The sequence below is a fragment of the Rhincodon typus genome, chromosome 42 (genome assembly GCF_021869965.1).
Source record: "Rhincodon typus isolate 14 chromosome 42, sRhiTyp1.1, whole genome shotgun sequence".
NCBI lineage: Eukaryota > Metazoa > Chordata > Chondrichthyes > Orectolobiformes > Rhincodontidae > Rhincodon > Rhincodon typus.
The window spans coordinates 10,947,689-10,967,375 of NC_063373.1; the positions used below are offsets into that span (position 1 = coordinate 10,947,689).

At 47.4% G+C, this 19,687-nt stretch overlaps 1 long non-coding RNA gene across 2 annotated transcripts in view; it reads right to left on the reverse strand.

The window, feature by feature from the left end:
- LOC125487607 overlaps nt 1-19,687 on the reverse strand; it is a 56,828-nt gene that overhangs the window by 6,581 nt on the left and 30,560 nt on the right. The window contains exon 4 of one of the 2 annotated variants that reach the window (XR_007265975.1): nt 8,467-9,525. The exons of the other annotated variant lie outside the window; for it this stretch is intronic. This is a non-coding gene — a long non-coding RNA (uncharacterized LOC125487607). Of the gene's footprint in view, nt 1-8,466; nt 9,526-19,687 lie in introns of those variants that run through there. 2 annotated transcript variants of the gene reach the window in all.

The following is a 19,687-nucleotide window of genomic DNA, read 5'->3' on the forward strand; positions in this document are numbered from 1 at the left end:
GAAACGTCAGCCTTCCTGCTCCTCTGATGCTGCTTGGCCTGCTGTGTTCATCCAGCTCCACACCTTGTATATCTCAGATTCTCCAGCATCTGCAGTTCCTACTATCTCTGAAACAATTTTAACCCCACTGCGAAGCCTCTTCTAAGGATGCCTACCCTGAAGAAGTTACTCTTCTCCCTCCAGAAAAACCTCAGTGGATCTCTCTCCCACTGCAACTCTCTCTTAATCTCTTCGGCCTTGAAACTGCTCGACCACGTCCTGAAGCACACCAAGTACTACAGCCACATCACCTTTCTTAGTACCTGCCTATGGAACCAGATCATCCCCAATGGACTACAGTCCACATTCAGGCCTTCCCAATTTGGCCCCAACCGTGACAATGTCTACGTTCAGAACATTGAGATCCTTCAGAAGCGTTTCTCCCTGCGACTCCTGAAACACACTTGCAGCAATGCGCCAGCATCTCCTGGCACTACAATCAAGCCTACCCCAACTCAGAGCGTCCCTCTCCCAGACCTGCAAAGGACCTCTCCTGTTTTTTATTCTTCATAGGATCCACAACCTGAACTCACAATTCTACTCAGCTTTATTGGACACAAAAAACCGCAGGTACAGTAAACTTACTGGTGCCTACCATCCAAAACGGGCTTCCTCCACCTCCCAAATCCCCAACCCTACCCAGGACCTTCCCCACAATGTGCCCGCCGCCATTGACCATGTGGCCACTGTCGGAGCAACCACGGATGACGTCACATCCTCCGCCGCCGGGTACACCACTTCCGGGACAGCGAACGCCATTGACACCGCTGCTGATGCCACCGTCTCCATTTCTGAGGCCAACACCATAGACACTGAGGACGCACCTACCGTCACCGCTGCTGCCGCCTCCTACCCCGCTCCGCCCACCACCGACGCTGACGCAACTCCGCCCACCGCCGACGCAAATCCGCTCACCGCCAACGCCGATGCAACTCCGCCCACAGCCGATGCCGACGTCGCTCCACCCATCGCCTCCACAGCCAGCAGCTCCAGAGGAGACAGCAACACCCAGCCCTGCCAAGTCATCACCATTCCCCAGACCTCCCCCTTACTGAGGACGAACGGTCAGTCCTCAGTAAAGGGCTCACCTTTGTCCCCCTCCACCCACACATCAACGAATACCGGTCACGTTTGGACATCGAGCAGTTTTTCCGCCGCCTCCGCCTCCGCGCTTACTTCTTCAACCGTGAGCCTAACCCTTCCTCCACTGACCCCTTTTCCCACCTCCAACATACCCCCTCCTCCTGGACACCACCCCAAAGTCACCTACCCTCCCTTGGCCTCTTCATCTCCAACTGCCGTCGAGACATCAATCGCCTCAACCTCTACACCCCTCTCACCCACTCTAACCTCTCCCCCGCAGAACGTGCAGCCCTCCACTCCCTCTGCTCCAATCCCAACCTCACCATAAAACCCGCGGACAAGGGAGGCGCAGCTGTAGTGTGGCGCACTGACCTCTACATTGCTGAGGCCATGCGCCAACTCTCCGACATCTCCTCCTACCGCCCCCTTGATCATGACCCCACTCCCGACCACCAAACCATTATCTCCCAAACCATCCACAACTTCATCACCTCAGGCGACCTCCCACCCACAGCCTCCAATCTCATTGTTCCCCAACCCCGCACCGCACGCTTCTATCTCCTTCCCAAAATCCACAAACCTGAATGCCCAGGTCGACCCACTGTCTCCGCCTGCTCCTGCCCCATCGAACTTATCTTCACCTATTTCAACTCCATTTTCTCCCCCTTAGTCCAGGAACTCCCCACCTACATCCGTGACACCACCCACGCCCTCCACTTCCTCCAGAACTTCCAATTCCCCGGTCCCCAACACCGCATCTTTACCATGGACGTCCAGTCCCTATACACCTGCATTCCCCATGCAGATGGCCTAAAGGCCCTCTGCTTCTCCCTGTCCCGCAGGCCCGACCAGTCTCCCTCCACTGACACCCTCATCCGCTTCGCTGAACTCGTCCTCACCCTCAACAACTTCTTTCAATTCCTCCCACTTCCTACAGACAAAGGGGGTGGCCATGGGTGCCCGCATGGGCCCAAGCTATGCCTACCTCTATGTAGGTTACGTGGACCAATCCCTCTTCCGTACCTACACTGGCCCTAAACCCCACCTCTTCCTCCATTACATTGATGACTGTATCGGCGCCACCTCGTGCTCCCACGAGGAGCTCGAACAGTTCATCCATTTCACCAACACCTTCCACCCCAACCTTAAGTTCATTTGGACCATCTCTAATACCTCTCTCCCCTTCCTGGACCTCTCTGTCTCCATCTCCGGCAACCACCTAGAAGCCAATATCCATTTCAAGCCCACCGACTCCCACAGCTACCTAGAATACACCTCCTCCCACCCATCTTCCTGCAAAATTGCCATCGCCTATTCCCAATTCCTTCGCCTCCGCCGCATCTGCTCCCAGGATGAGGCATTCCACTCCCGTACATCTCAGATGTCCTCCTTTTTCAAGGACCGCAACTTCACCCCCTCAGTGGTCGAGAACGCCCTCGACCGTGTCTCCCGCATTTCCCGCACCTCATCCCTCACACCCCCTCCCCACAATAACAACCAAAACAGAATCCCCCTCATCCTCACGTACCACCCCACCAACCTCCGGATCCAACACGTCATCCTCCGACACTTCCACCATCTGCAATCCGACCCCACCACCAAAGACATTTTTCCCTCCCCACCCTTATCTGCTTTACAGAGGGACCACTCTCTCCGTGACTCCCTTGTCCGCTCCACACTCCTTTCCAGCCCCATCACACCCGGCACTTTTCCCTGCAACCACAGGAAGTGCTACACCTGCCCCTACACCTCACCCCCATCCCAGGCCCCAAGAAGACTTTCCACATTAAGCAGATGTTCACCTGCACATCTGCTAATGTGGTATACTGCATCCGCTGTACCCGTTGTGGCCTCCTCTACATCGGGGAAACCAAATGGAGGCTTGGGGACTGCTTTGCAGAACACCTATGCTCGGTTCGCACTAAACAACTGCACCTCCCAGTCGCTAACCATTTCAACTCCCCCTCCCATTCCTCAGACGACATGTCCATCCTGGGCCTCCTGAGGTGCCACAACGATGCTACCCGAAGGTTGCAGGAACAGCAACTCATATTCCGCTTGGGAACCCTGCAGCCCAATGGTATCAATGTGGACTTCACAAGCTTCAAAATCTCCCCTCCCCCAAGGCATCCCAAAACCAGCCCAGCTCATACCTGCCTCCCTAACCTGTCCTTCCTCCCACCTAGCCCCTCCCACCTCAAGCCCCACCCCCATCTCCTACCGACTAACCTCATCCTGCCTCCTTGACTTGTCCGTCCTCCCTAGACTGACCTATCTCCTCCCTACACTCACCTTTACTGGCTCCATCCCCGCCTCTTTGACCTGTCTGTCTCCTCTCCACCTATCTTCTCCTCTATCCATCTTCTATCCACCTCCCCCTCTCTCCCTGTTTATTTCAGAACCCCCTTCCCCTCCCCCATTTCTGAAGAAGGGTATAGGCCTGAAACGTCAGCCTTCCTGCTCCTCTGATACTGCTTGGCCTGCTGTGTTCATCCAGCTCTACATCTTGTATATCTCAAATTCTGAACAAGGCCTTTACTTTCAGCGTTTGCGGTGCAGTATCGGGGTCGATTTTGTTTAAATAGATGCCAGGCCTCTTCTCCCAAGGTGCCCATTTTGTTTTTTCCTAAATGATAAACAGAAAACTCTCACCTCTCATATCTATTTTATTTGAATTCTGTGCTTCTTATTAATAGGTCGTCAAGAGTCAAGAAGTCCTGCTGTGACTGTTTTGCTGAGACGAATCAGGAATCCCGTGGAACACTTTCATCCTCAGACGGCCTGTAAACAGCTTCTGCCTTTATCCTCCTAAAGTCTGCTATTCTTCTCTTCCCTGATTATTCAATTGCCAATTTGTGTGTCATTTTGAAAATTCTGAAAATATGACTTGTTTTATGGAGTTAGATATAGAGTAAATCTATCTCCACAGTGTCAGCATCAAACAATTCCATAAGCGGGACAGTACAGGGAGCTCTGTCGATGATGCTTCATTCAAACATGTGAAGGAAGGCATAATCCGAACAAAGATGCAAATTTAAACCAATCTAAACTGTCCCCATCACATACCCCCAAATATAGACATAGACATACAAAGACACAATCCTGAACTCTCGAATTAGATATAACAGGGCTATCGCTGGTTCAATATTTTCAAAAGGAACAGAGCTCTTTGATAAATTCATGTTCTTTGATTCTCTCTGTTCTGTTCTGTTCTGATTTTCTGCTACATTCCTGGTTCTTACCATTCAAATAAACAGTCATCTGAATCCCATGTGATATATATATCCTGCTCCCCAACACAGCATCTTATTCCAATACAGTGTGCGATACAGGAGCCTCTCAGTGTCAGGGGGAGGTGAGTCTGCAGTCTTTCCCAATGGTTTGAATATCTTCTGTTAATCTGATATCAGGGATTGCTTACTGGAGCTTGTTTAATGTTTCAAGGGTTCAAGCATCTCCATTTACTCTGTCTCCCATCAAAATTCATGACACCGTGAGACCAGAGGCTATACAAAGAGAAGTACTGCCCCTGTACTATGCCCTGTACATACTAAGGGCAAGAACCATTCTAGTTTCAGTGTAAGAGTAAATCTCCCTCCACAACATCCTCATCAAACTGTCCCAGGACAGGTACTGCACGGGGTTAGGTACAGAGTAAGATATCCCCTTTACATTGTTCCCATCAAACACTCCTTGCCCACAGTTTTGAAATCCTATCCCCACACCGTCTGATGACTATAGATCTGTCTCTGAATTTTGTATCATCTTTGGAGAGCTACTCAGCTCAGTGGACCATTAAATATTTCTCTCTCACTCGTTGTCCCTGTCTTTCCTTTTCTGTATGCTTTGTCTCTTTGTCCCTCTCTCTTTGCCTCTCACTTCTCTGTCTCCTTCCCTCACCTCTCTTGTTGTATTCTGAGACTAAGTGACAACATTGTAACATTAGGTCAAACTGCGCAATTAGTGTAATGGTATTTGCTGGAGGGAATAAGATTGGCTGGCGGACAGTAAACAGGGTCATTCCTGTTTGGTGAACTGATACTAGTGGGTGTGTTGGAAGGTTCACTGTTAAAGCCACAGCCATTTATTATCAATGTCAATTGTTTAGATGAAGGGAACAAGTGTACTGTCTCTGGATTCACTGACAAGACTATGTTGGGTGGGAGATAAAGTCATGGGGATGACCAAAGAGGCTGCAAACAGATATGGACAGGTTCACCAAGTCAGCAAGTAATGGAAAATAATGTGGAGAAATATCCAGGTGCAGCAAAGATTTACAAACGAACTCAGTGACATATTAAAATAACCCTGCCTAGTCCATACTTCCAGACCCAATGAAGATTTGCCCTTGTGGGAGGTCTGAATTATGACTGGATATTAGCACATTACAACATGAAGATATTGAGTATAACAGAGTTTGCTACACCTCATCATATCATCTACATTGCTGTTTGTATCCTGTGCGCTGAATTTAAAACATTGGCAAAGGAAATATAATGTAGCGCAATGTGATTCATGTTTGCAGGAAGAATAGAAAAATAAAACATAACACTTGGGTTTAAAATGGTGAGAAACTATTGAACATTGTTGTCCAGCGGGTGTTGATGGTGTCAGAAAGTAAACATGATGGTAATGCAAACACTGAGGAGGACAAATGATACATTGCCACTTATTGCCGGGAGATTGAATTGGGAGCATGAGAAAGTGTTAGTGAATCTCTCTAGGTCAGATATTTGCTTTCACTGAAGATATTCATATCCCTTCGGAGTTCTCCTTGACTCATACAGACATATATAGACAAACACCCAGACTCATTCATTCTCTCTCACATGCAATCTCTCACACACTGAAACTCACACAAAAACTCTTGCACAGACATACGTGAGCACACACAAACACTCTATCATGCACACACATGCATGCACACACACACACACACACACACAGGTACAGCATTACAAACTCACTATCTCACAAAATCACACAATCTTACATCTGCCTCTCACGCATACTTTAGCACAATATCCCACTCAAAAATCCACCATAAACTCTCACTTCCTCACATTCACATTCATTTCCTCACACAGTCCCTCACAGTCACACTCACTCCTTTACATACCCAGTCACTCCCTCACAACTAAATACAAACAACACCCATGTATCTATGCTTCCATGGAGGTTTGCTTCATTGCAAATATGTTGCTTGTTATTCATTTGTTATACAGTGCAAAGTTTGAAGCCAAAGTAGGTCAGTGTGACATTTGATACATATCTGTTTTCTGTATAAAATATTTCTGACTACAGTTAAAACACTGTGATGTATTCTGAACAAGGTCTCACACCTGCAAAGCATCCGCTAACTGACTTGTTACCTGTTGCATATTCCTATTGCATTTTTCTCTTGAAGTTTTGAAAGTTAGACAGGCAGTGCTGACACTTTTAATTATTTTGGAGCACTGACTTTAAACAGATTCTGGAATTTTCATCTTAATCGAAACGTACCTATCCTTTGTAATTGAGGTCTTCATGTCCTGCTTCTGTAAACAAACTAATATTTCTATAATGCAGGAATGTATGAATGAAAACAGAATTTTTTAGATTTCCCTCTCTCCTATGCTGATGCAATACCAGGCCCAAATTGAAGCCTTCTCTGGTCCTGCACCCAGTTTCACATTTGACCATTTAGTTTATACCGTCCCTCCTCAGTATAGCATTCGAATTGCATCGGTTGGCATCTCACTGTATTTCATCTGAGGAGGCTGAGAGATGATAACGTATGATGTGTTTTAATCTGCAAAACTGGGATGATTGATTCAGAAGGAATCAGTCAGTCAGCCATTTTATGCTTCTTCACGACTGCCAGAAAAATCAAGTTAGAGGGAGAGAGGTTTGGAGATCATGAGGTAACTGTGAGAAGGGGAGAGTGCTAGAGAGATAGAGTTCGCAGGAGGGTGACAGTTTGAAGGAGAATGTGAGTGGGAGAGACACTGAAAGAGAGTGAGAAAGTCAGAGGGAGATCACTGGAGGAGAGAGAAAAAAAGAGGTTCAGGTGTAGGTGGTAGAAGGGTTGGGAGAGAAATACAAACATAAGAAATATAAACAGCAGTAGGTCATCTGACCCATCGAGCCTGCTCTACCATTCAGTAATATCATGGCTGATCTTTTAGCAGAGTCAGCTCCACTTCCCCGCCCACTCACCATAACCTTTAACTCTTTTACGGTTCAAAAATCTATCTATCTATCTTTGCCTTAAAAAAAGATTCAAAGAAGTAGCATCAACTGCTTCACTGGGCAGGGAATTCCACAGATTCAGAACTCCTTGGGTGAAGTTCCTTCTCAATTCAATCCTAAATCTATTCTCCCTTATTTTGAGGCTATGGTCCTAGTTTGACCACCCGGCTTCTAATCTTTTCCCTTCATAATTGTATATGTTTCTATTAGATTCACCACCCCTCCCCACCCCCCATTCTTCTAAATTCCAATGAGCATGGTCCCAAGCTACTCAATCACTCCGTTTTTTAAATTAGTTCAGGGGATGAGGGTGTCTCTGGCTAGGCATCATTTATTGCCCATCTCTAATTGCTCAGAAGGCAGTTAAGAGTCAACCACATTGCCTAAAGGACATTAGTGAACCAGATGGGTTGTTCCAACAATTGACAATGGATTCACATCATCATTAGAATTGTAATTCCAGATATTTATGGGATTCAAATTCCACCAACTGCCATGGTGGGATTTGAACCTGGCCTCCCAGAACATTATCTGGGTCTCTGGATTAATAGTCCAGCAATAATACCACTAGGCCATTGCCACCTCCTCCTCATAACACAAACTTCTCAATTCTGGAATCAACCTAGTGAACCTCCTCTGCATCCCCTCCAGTGCCATTACATCCTTTCTCAAGTAAGGAGACCAAAACAACAGAGTATTCCAGGTGTGGCCTCACGAACACCCCGTACAGCTGCAGCATAACCTTCCTATTTTTAAATTCCATCCCTCTAGCAATGAACGACAATATTCCATTTGTCTTCTTAATTAGCTGCAGGACCAACTTTTTTGCAAATCATTCACAAGGAGATCATGCTGCAATTTTTACCTTCTAAATAATAGATACGAAGGGAAAGTTTGCAGTTTGTGTCACCAGAGGTGAAAGTAAGGGCAGACTGACTTAAACCAACACTTGAGCTCAGCTCATGTCCCTCTCCTTCCCTGAGGACCAGAACTTGGGGCCTTTGTCTCTCCAGCTCAGCTTTTTCAACAAAAGGGCAAACAAAAAAAAGCTAGCTCTGTTGCTTGACACTTGTCAATGAACATTTTTTTTATTATTATTTACAAATTAGTATTATTGACGCAGAAAGTGGAATGATGCATTTTCTCACGAGCCGCTGAGTTGAAAGAAACATTCAAAAGTGCCCCATAACCTGTGAGATAAGGTTGAACAAGTCAGCACTACCCCCAGTCTGTTACCATACTGACAGTCTGTTTCATTCCTGAAAACAGAATTGAAATGAGAACATCCTGGATGGATTGATTAATTAGTGAATTTGATTGATTGATTGATTTGGGTAAAGGGATATGTCAGCACATTCTTCAGCTGTTATCTGAACTTAGTCTGGGTCACAGCGTAAACCATGGTGTTTGTGCAGCAACTGAGGAGCTGCAGCATGAAGCCCAGTTCCATCACAACCCAAGGCAGATAGATACGCTTATAGCCCAAATACCACATCCATCTCCAAATAGAAAACACCATTAACATTGACCATAATAGGATGAAATTGGCTGAGACCACAAACAGTAAAATGATGGATTTTTTTCAATTTTCCATTTCTGTGTCGCACTGAATGTCCCTATTGGTGTGAGCCTGGAGTCTTTCACGGGCTCTGCTGGTCACTAAAATGTGTCTGACAGTGAAAACATTGAGCAGCGGAATCAGGAGAAATGGGAGAGCCAGGTTTAGAATGTGGTGGAGGAACTGAATTGTGACCCAGACCCGAGACTCATAAACATTGTCTGTTACGTCACAAAACCAGGGAACGTTCCCCATTAAATACCGACCCGTGTGCATATAATACCAGAAAATATTCTTTAAACAGCTCAGCACAGTCACTGTTCCCAGAACTACAGCCGCCGTTTTCTTACTGCAATATTTACATTTTAGCTTGTGGCAACAAATGGCCACAAGCCGATCAAAGGTGAAAGTGATGGTGAACCAGACAGAACAGTCTGTGGCTGCGTAAAGCAGGACGGCATGGATATTACTCACGGGGATGGAATAGCGGAAATTAAATGATCCCTGATAAAGAATCGGAATGTGTCTCAATATTAGGTCAAGGTTAATGACCAGTAGATCCGCCACTGCCATGGCCACCAGGTAACGGCTGACACTTGCAGACAATCCACAATCTTTATAAAGAAGGATGAAGATTGTTACTATGTTAACTGTAAGGAAGGCAAACAAACATGCATCAGCGTGGAGGTAAATTTATCAGTAATTGCAAGCTTACTTTACACGGGCCAATCAAAAATATACAGTTGTCATATTGTTATCAATATCGAATCACAATCAGTAATTCTGGCTATTTTATTGTTTCATCTTTTGGGGTGGCACAGTGGTTAGCACTGCTGTCTCACAGCGCCAGGGACCCAGGTTCGATTCCACCCTTGGGCAACCATCTGTGAGGATTTTGCACATTCTCCCCATGTCTGCGTGGGTTTCCTTCGGATGCTCCAGTTTCCTCCCACAGTCCAAAGATATGCAGGTTAGGCGACTTGGCCGTGCTAAATTGCCTATAGTGTTCGGGGATGTGGAGATTAGGTGTTTTTATAGGGGAATAGGTCTGGGTGGGATGCTCTGTGTGGACTTGTTGGGCTGAAGGGCCTGTTTCCACACTGTAGGGATTCTATGATCTTATTGTATTCAGGCAAGGACAACATCTATACAATTGTCTAATTATAAAAATACAATGTCTAGAAGAGAACTTGTTTTGTCCTTAGCCGTTATCTTGAACTTAATCTGACTTACAGCTTGTTCATTGTTATCAAAGACTCAATGGTTCTTTGTCTTTGACTATTTCTGTTTATTGCAGTTTCATAATTTCCAACTCAGTTGACTAGACAGCTGGTTTGTGAGGCAGGAGGCCAACAGCACAAGTTCAATTCTCATACTGGGAGAGGTTCCCATGAAGGTCCCGCTTTCTCATCTTCGCCGCTTGCCTGAGATGTGGTGACCCTCAGGCAACTGGAAGCTCAGGGTCTTTTTGGTGGACAGATTATCAAGTAGACTAGGTGACTGCTTCATAAAGCACCTATGTTCTGTTCGCCCAATATGCCCCGAGTTGCCAGTTGCCTACCACATCAACACACCACTGTGTTCCTGTGGCAACATCTCTGCCTCAGGCTTGCTGCAGTCCTCATTTTCCACTTGGGATATCTACAGCCCGCAGGACTCAATATCAAACTCAGCTACTTGCACATTTGGAAGAAAACGGACGAGTTGGTGACAGGCAGCATGGTTTTATAGGGGGAAGGGCATGTCTCACTAACCTGATCGAAATATTTTTGAAGCGGTGACAAAGATAATTGATGAGGGTAGAGCAGTAGATGTAGTTTATGTGGACTTTAGTAAAGCATTTGATAAAATCCCACACGGCAGATTGTTACAAAACCTAAAAGCACATGGGATTGGGGTGGGCTGGCTAGATGGATGCAAAACTGGTTTGTTCATAAAAGATAGGAGGGTAGCGGTGGAAGGGTATTTTTCAGAATGGAGACCAGTAACTAGTGGTGTTCTACAGGGACCAGTCTTAGGTCCTCTGTAATTTGTAGTATGTATATATAAATGATCTGGAGGAAAATGTGGGTGGTCAGATTTGCAAAATGGCATGAAGACTGGTGGAGTTGCTGATAGTGCAACTAATTATGAAAGGATACAACAGGATATAGATAGATTTCCACACAGAGGGAAACTTTGAATACCAAAGATGGCACTATAGAAAGGAAAAGGATTCAGATGAATATGTTAAAGGTTTTGAGAAACGTGACAAATTGGAGGTGACACACCATGGAGAGACCCTCAGAAGAATGAGAATACTAAAACAGATATTACATATTAAATATCACATTAGAAACCAGAGTAAGTCACGGAGTAGAGGGAAGTTGGGCGAATGGGTCTTGGTGTTTGTTGGGGGACAGGCAGAAGAATTGAAGATAGTGTAGCTCAAAACTGAGCATTCATGTGGTGCTATAGACCACACTTCAATCTAACATTTCGTCCGGGATAATCCCTCAGTCTACTAATGTCATAGGTTAAAAGAAGAGGAATGAGGTCCTAAAAGCAGAATATAGAGAACTAGGAAGAAAGTTGATGTGTAGGACCTCAAAGGCACTTACCTCAGGATTAATACCAGTGCTACAAGCTGGTCAGAGTAGAAATAGCAGGATATATAGGATAAGCACAAAGCTGTAAAGATGGTGTGAGGGGAAGGGTTTCAGATTCATGGGGCATTGGGACCAGTTCTGGGGGAGGTGGCACCTGTACAAACCGGACAGGTAACACCTGGGCGGGACTGGAACTGATTTCCTTGTGGTGGTACTTGGCTGTGTAGTTGGGGAGTGTTTAAACTAGTGTGAGGAGGGGTTAGGAACCAGAGGAGTAGACCAGGAGATGCAGAAATTGAGGAAGAAGTAGAAACCAAAGCAAACATGAATAAGAACTGGCAGGGAAAAGTGACTGAAAAGAGCAGGGGAGGTGCTGTGAAATGCACGTGCTTCAATGCAAGAAGTAAAACAGGCAAGGCAGATAAACTTACAGCTTTGATTCTCTCCGACACCTCCTCCTACCGCCCCCTTGATCATGACCCCACCCCTGAGCACCAAACCATCATCTCGCAAACCATCCACAACCTCATCACCTCAGGTGACCTCCCACCCACGGCCTCCAACCTCATCGTTCCCCAACCTCGCACTGCCCGCTTCTATCTCCTTCCCAAAATCCACAAACCTGAATGCCCTGGTCGACCCATTGTCTCTGCCTGCTCCTGCCCCACCGAACTGATCTCCAACTATCCAGACTCCATTTTCTCCCCCTTGGTCCAGGAACTCCCTACCTATGTCCGTGACACCACCCACGCCCTCCACCTCCTCCAGAACTTCCAATTCCCCGGTCCCCAACACCGCATCTTTACCATGGACATCCAGTCCCTCTACACCTGCATTCCCCATGCAGATGGCCTTAAGGCCCTCCGCTTCTTCCTGTCCCGCAGGCCCGACCAGTCCCCGTCCACTGATACCCTCATCCGCTTAGCCGAACTCGTCCTCACACTCAACAACTTCTCTTTCAATTCCTCCCACTTCCTACAGACAAAGGGGGTAGCCATGGGTACCCGCATGGGCCCAAGCTACGCCTGCCTCTTTGTAGGTTACGTGGAACAATCCCTCTTCCGTACCTACACCGGCCCTAAACCCCACCTCTTCCTCCGTTACATTGATGACTGTATTGGCGCCGCCTCGTGCTCCCACGAGGAGCTCAAACAGTTCATACACTTCACTAACACCTTCCACCCCAACCTTAAGTTTACCTGGACCATCTCTAACACCTCTCTCCCCTTCCTGGACCTCTCTGTCTCCATATCGGGCAACCACCTAGAAACCGATATTCATTTCAAGCCCACCGACTCCCACAGCTACCTAGAATACTCCTCCTCCCACCCACCTTCCTGCTAAAATGCTATCCCCTATTCCCAACTCCTTCGCCTCCGCCGCATCTGCTCCCAGGATGAGGCATTCCACTCCCGTAGATCTCAGTTGTCCTCGTTTTTCAAGGACCGTAACTTCCCCTCCTCGGTGGTCGAGAACGCCCTCAACCGTGTCTCCCACATCTCCCGCACCTCATCCCTCACACCCCGTCCACGCAATAAAAACCAAAAAAGAATCCCCCTCGTCCTCACGTACCACCCCACCAACCTCCGGATCCAATGCATCATCCTCTGACACTTCCGCCATCTGCAATCCGACCCCACCACCAAAAACATCTTTCCCTCCCCACCCTTATCTGCTTTCCGGAGGGACAACTCTCTCCGTGACTCCCTTGTCCGCTCCACCCTCCCCTCCAGCTCCACCACACCCGGCACTTTTCCCTGCAACCGCAGGAAGTGCTACACCTGCCCCCATACCTCCTCCCTCACCCCCATCCCAGGCCCCAAGAAGACTTTCCACATCAAGCAGATGTTCACCTGCACATCTGCCAATGTGGTATACTGCATCCGCTGTACCCGGTGTGGCTTCCTCTACATCGGGGAAACCAAGCGGAGACTCGGGGACCGCTTTGCAGAACACCTACGCTCGGTTCGCAACAAACAACTGCACCTCCCAGTCGCGAACCATTTCAACTCCCCCTCCCATTCCTCAGACGACATGTCCATCCTGGGCCTCCTGCAGTGCCACAACGATGCCACCCGAAGGTTGCAGGAACAGCAACTCATATTCCGCTTGGGAACCCTGCAGCCCAATGGTATCAATGTGGATTTCACAAGTTTCAAAATCTCCCCTCCCCCTACCGCATCCCAAAACCAGTCCAGCTCGTCCCTGCCTCCCTAACCTGTTCTTCCTCCCACCTATCCCCTCCTCCCACCTCAAGCCGCACCTCCATCTCCTACCGACCAACCTCATCCCGCCCCCTTGACCTGTCCGTCCTCCCTGGACTGACCTATCCCCTTCCTAACCCCCTACCTACACTCACCTTTCCTGGCTCCATCCCCGCCTCTTCGACCTGTTTGTTTCCTCTCCACCTATCCTCTCCTCTATCCCTCTTCTATCCGCCTCCCACTCTCTCCCTATTTATTTCAAAACCCCCTTCCCCTCCCCCTTTTCTGATGAAGGGTCTAGGCCCGAAACGTCAGCCTCTCTGCTCCTATGATGCTGCTTGGCCTGCTGTGTTCATCCAGCCCTGCACCTTGTTGTCTCGGATTCTCCAGCATCTGCAGTTCCTACTATCTCTGATTCAGCTTTGATTAGTACTTGGAACTACAATATTATTGTGATTATCGGCTGAAAAAGGGACAGGACTGGCAGCTGAATGTCCCAAAATTTAGATGTTTCAGGTGTGATAGAAAGGGATATAAAAGGGTTGAGGGATTTATATTATCGATAAAGGAGTGTCTCATAGCTGTACTGAGGAAGGATACATCAGAAGACTCATGCAGTGAGGCAATTTGGGTGGAACTCAGGAACGGGAAAGCTGAAATCACACTGCTAGCAGAGACTGCATAAAACACTACGTGGGACAAACAGGCAGACAACTAGAAACTCGCATCCACGAACACCAGCTAGCAACTAAACTACACAATCTGTTGTCCTTGGTTTCAATACACACAGACGAGAAAAACCACACTTTCAACTGGGACAGCACTACTAGCATTGGATAGGAAAACAGAGGACAGCCAGGAAAATCTTGGAGACTTGGCATTCATCCACAGACTCTATCAACAAACACGTTGAATTAGACCTGATATACTGACCATTACACTGCACAACCTGAACCAACACCTACCGGAAGCAAAATACCAGACCATATAAATTTGAATTGGCACAAACAACAGTGATTCACAGGAGGCTCTACAACACTGAGGATGTCACCTAGTGAGGGGATGAAACATCTGCTATCAAACCTCCCAATGCAACGAACACACCAACATCTACAACCAGCACCCGAGCCATAAATCTTCACTCAAACCCTGAAATTATACAGTGAATGGCAGAACCCTTAGGAGTATGCAGATGGATCTGGGTTGACAGCAACACAGGTAGATAAAGTAGTAAAAGAATCCTATGGCATACTTGCCTTCATTGGAAGCGGCACTGAATAGAAGGATAGGCAAGTTAAACTGCAGCATCATAGAACTTTAGTTATTGGAACATCGAGTATAGTGCAGGTCACCACACTACCAGAAGGATGTGAATGCTTTGGACCGGGCAGAGAAGATGGTTTACCAGGATGTTGCCTGGTATGGGGGATTTTAGCTATGAAGAAAGGTTGGAAAGACTGGGTTTGTTTTCACTGGAACACAGGACATTGAGGGGTGACCTGATAGAGATTTATGGCATGGTCAGAGTAGAAAGTATGAGGTTTTTTCCCCCAAGGTGGAGGGGTCAGTTACTAGGGGACACAGGTTCATGGTGCAGGGGTGAAGGAGTTTAAAAGGGTGGTGAGTGCCTGGAACATGTTGCCAGAGGAGGTGATGGATGTAGATGTTATAGAATTCAAGAAGCACCTGGATGAATACATAAATAGGAAGGATCCTCCAAGTGAAGACACAGTTTTAGTCTGAAAGGGCAAAACGCGTCAGTGCAGGTTTGGAGGGTCAAAGGGCCCGTTCCTGTGCTGCATTGTTCTTGTTCATCAAGCCGATATATGGTTCAGTGATATGTACAGTTGAACTTGTCAGAGTCCGACACTGTACCTAAAAATGATGACAACCCATTAATGTGACCACACTTGACAGCTTACATTCCAAATAGCAGAAGTAACATATCATACAGAAGGCAAAATAATCTCAAGACCAACAGATCAGTTTTTTTTTTCTATTCATTTCTGGGATGTGAGCATCACTGGCTTGTCAGCATTTCTGCCCATTCCTAGTCAACCTTGAGTCAGTGATGGTGAGCTGCCATCTTGAACTGCTGCAGTCCACCTGCTGTGGGTAGACCCACAATGCCATTAGCGTGGGAATACCAGGATTTTGACCCAGCAACAGTGAAGGAACAGTGATATATTTCCGAGTCAGGATGGTGAGTGCCTTGGAGGGGAATTTGAAGGTGGTTGTGTTCCCATATATCTGCTGCCCTTGTCCTTCTAGATGGAAGCGGTCGGGGGTTTGGAATGTACTGTCTGGGGATCTTTAGTGAATTTCTGCAATGCATCTTGTAGATAGTGCACACTGCTGCTACTGAGCATCGGTGGTGGATGGAGTGGATGCTTGTAGATGTAGTGCCAATCAAGCAGGCTACTTTGTGCTAGGTGGTATCAAACTTCTTGAAAGTTGTTGGGGCTGAATTCATCCAGGCAAGTGGGGAGTATTCCATCATGCTCCTAACTTGTGCCTTGCAATGGTGGAGAGACTTTGAGGAGTCAGGAGGTGAGTTACATGCGGCAGTATTCCTAGTTTCTGGCCTGGTCTTGTAGCCACTGTGTTTATGTGGCGAATCCAGTTGAGTTTCTGGTCAGTGATAATCCCCAAGATGTTGATAGTGAGGAATTCATTGATGGCAACACCATGGAATGTGTAAAGGGGTGGTGGTCATAGCCTGGTATTTGTGTGGCACAAATGTCGCTAGCCACTTGTCCAGCCCAAGCCTGGAAACAGTCCAGACCTTGCTGCATTTGAACACGAACAGCTTGAGTGTCTCAGGAGTTGCACAATGTTCAGCACCATTCGCAATCATCAGCGAACATCCCCACTTCTGACCTTATGATGGAGGGAAGGTCATAGATGAAGCAGCTGAAGACGGTTGGGCCAAGGACACTACCTTGAGGAACTCCTGCAGAGAGGTCCTGCAGCTGAGATGACTGATCTCCAACAACCACAACCATCTTCCTACATGCCAGGTACAACTCCAACCACCGGAGAGTTTGCGCCCAATACCCGTTGATTCCAGTTTTGCTAGGGCTCCTTGATGTCAAGGACTGTCACTCTCACTTCACCTCGGGAATTCAGCTCTTTTGTACATATTTGAATCAAAGCTGTAATGAGGTCAGGAGCTGAATAGCCCTGGCGAAACCCAAACTGGGCGTCACTGAGAAGGTGCTGCTTGATAGTACTGTTCATGACACCTTCCATCAGGTTACTGAGACTGATGGGGCAGTGACTGGCCAGGTTGGATTTGTCCTGCTTTTTGTGCACAGGACATATTTGGGCAATTTTCCACATTGCCGGGTAGATACCAGTGTTGTAACTATATTGGAACAGCTTGACTAGAGAGCGGCAAGTTCAGGAGCAAAGTCTTCTGTACTATTGCCAGAATGTTGCAAGGGCCTGTAGCCTTTGCAGTATCCAGTGTCTCCAAGCATTTCTTGATATCACACGGAGTGAATCGTCTTGCCTGAAACCTGGTATCTGTAATGCTGGGGACCACTGGAGGAGGCCAAGATGGATCACGCATTTGGACTTCTGGCTGAAGCTTACTGAAAATGCTTCAGCTTTATCTTTTGCACTGACGTGCTGGGCTTTTCCATCATTGAGGATGGGGATATTTGTGCAGCCTCCTCATCCAGTGAGTTGTTTAGTTGTCCACCCCATTCATGACTAGATGTGGCAGGACTGTAGAGCTTAGATCTGATCCATTAGTTGTGGGATCACTTAGCTCTATCCATCACTTGCTGCTTTTGCTGTTTGGCTTGCAAGTAGTCCTGGTTGGTGGCTTCACCAGGTTGACACCTCATCTTGCGGTATGCTTGGTGCTGCTCTTGGCATGTCTTCCTGCACTCTCCATTGAACCAGGGTTGATCCCCTGGCTTGATGGTAACGGTTGAGTGGGGGATATGCCAGGCCATGAGGTTACAGATTGTGCTGGAGTACAATTCTACTGCTGTCAATGGTCCACGGAGCTTCATGGATGCCCCGTTTGGAGTTGCTAGATCTGTGCGAAGTGTGTCCCATTTAGCACAGTGATAGTGCCACACAACACAATGGAAATTATTCTCAACGTGACGGCAGGATTTTGCATCCACAAGGTCTGTGTGATGGTCACTCTTACTGATACGGTCATTGACAGGATGAGGTCAAGTATACTTTTCTCTCTTGTTGGTTCCCTCACCACCTGCTACAGACCCAGTGTAGCAGCTATGTCCTTTTGGATCCGACCAGCGTAATCTGTAGTACTGCTGCCGAGCCACTCTTGGTGGTAGACATTCAAATCTCTCACCCAAAGTACATTTTGTGCCCTTGCCATCCTCAGTGCTTCCTCCAACATGGAGGAATACTAATTCATTAGCTGAGGAAGGATGGTAATGTGGTAATGAGGTCATGAGCAGGAGGTTTCCTTACCCATGTTTAACCTGAAGCCATGAGACTTCACGGGATCTGGCGTCAATGTTGAGGACTCCCAGATCAACTCCCTCCTGACTGTATACCACTGCGCCACCACTTCTGCTGGGTCCGTCCAGCCAGTGGGACAAGACATATCCAAGGTTGGTGATGGTGGTGGTGGTAGTGTCTGGGACATTGTCCGGAAGGTAGAGAAAATGCTCCAGATCTAAGCTCTGCAGTCCTGCTCCATCCAGTCATAAACAGTGACGGACAATTAAACAATGCACTGGAGGAGAGGGGTCCACAAATATCCCTATTCTAAATAATGGAACAACCTCGCACATCAGCACAAAAGACAAGTATGAAGTATTTGCACTGTTCTTAGCCAAAAGTGTTGAGTGTATGATCCATCTCATCATGACATGGGGTGGCACAGTGGTTAGCACTGCTGCCTCACAGCGCCAGGGACCCGGGTTCGATTCCAGCTTCAGGCGACTGTCTGCGTGGAGTTTGCACGTTCTCCCCGTGTCTGCGTGGGTTTCCTCTGGGTGCTCCGGTTTCCTCCCACAGTCCAAAGAGGTGCAGGTTAGGTGGATTGGCCTTGCTAAATTGCCCGTAGTGTTCAGGGAGGTGTAGATCAGGTGGGTTATAGGGGGATGGGTCTGGGTGAAATGCTCTGAGGTTCGGTGTGGGCTTGTTGGGCCGAAGGGCCTGTTTCCACACTGTAGGGATTCTATGATCTGTGACATCCACAGAATCACAGATGCCAGTTTTCAACCAATGCAATCTGCTACACATGACATCAAGAGACAGCTGGTAACAGTAGATACTACAAAGCTGATAGGTCCTGACACCATTCCTACAACAGGACTGAAGATTTGTGCTACACATCAAGCCATGCACCTGGGGAAACTGTTTCATTCCAGCTCCAACTCTGACATGTACCTGCTACTGTGAAAAATTGTTGAACTATGTCGAGTCCCCTAAGAGGAGAATAAATACAATGTGACCAATGGCCACACCCTCAGTCTCATAATGATAGAAATTCCACCAATTTGACTTTTTGACAGAGCTGTCAAACAGCACTGAAATAACCTGCTCAGTGTGGTTTCCGATAGGACTGCATGCTGAAATGGTGCTGTTGAAGTGTAACTGGATTACTAACCCAGGCCAGGCTAATCCTCTTGAGCTGGTGGATGTTAAAAGCATTTAATAAAAGAGCAAGACCTAAAATCTGGTGTAAGTAATAGTGACCTTGAAGCCAATGCCTACTGTAAATATCAACTTTCTTCACCAGGGTGGCACATTGGCTCAGTGGTTATCACAGCTGCTTTACAGAACAGGGAGACAGGTTCAATTTCAGCCTCAGGTAACTGGCTGTGTGCAGTTTGCAAATTCTCCCTCTATCTGCATGGGTTTCCTTTGGGTGCTCTAGTTTCTTCCCACAGTCCAGAGTTTAGGTTAATTGGCCATGCTAATTTGCCCATAGTGTCCAGGAATGTGTAGGCGAGGTGGATTAGGCATGGGAAATGTAGGGTTACTGG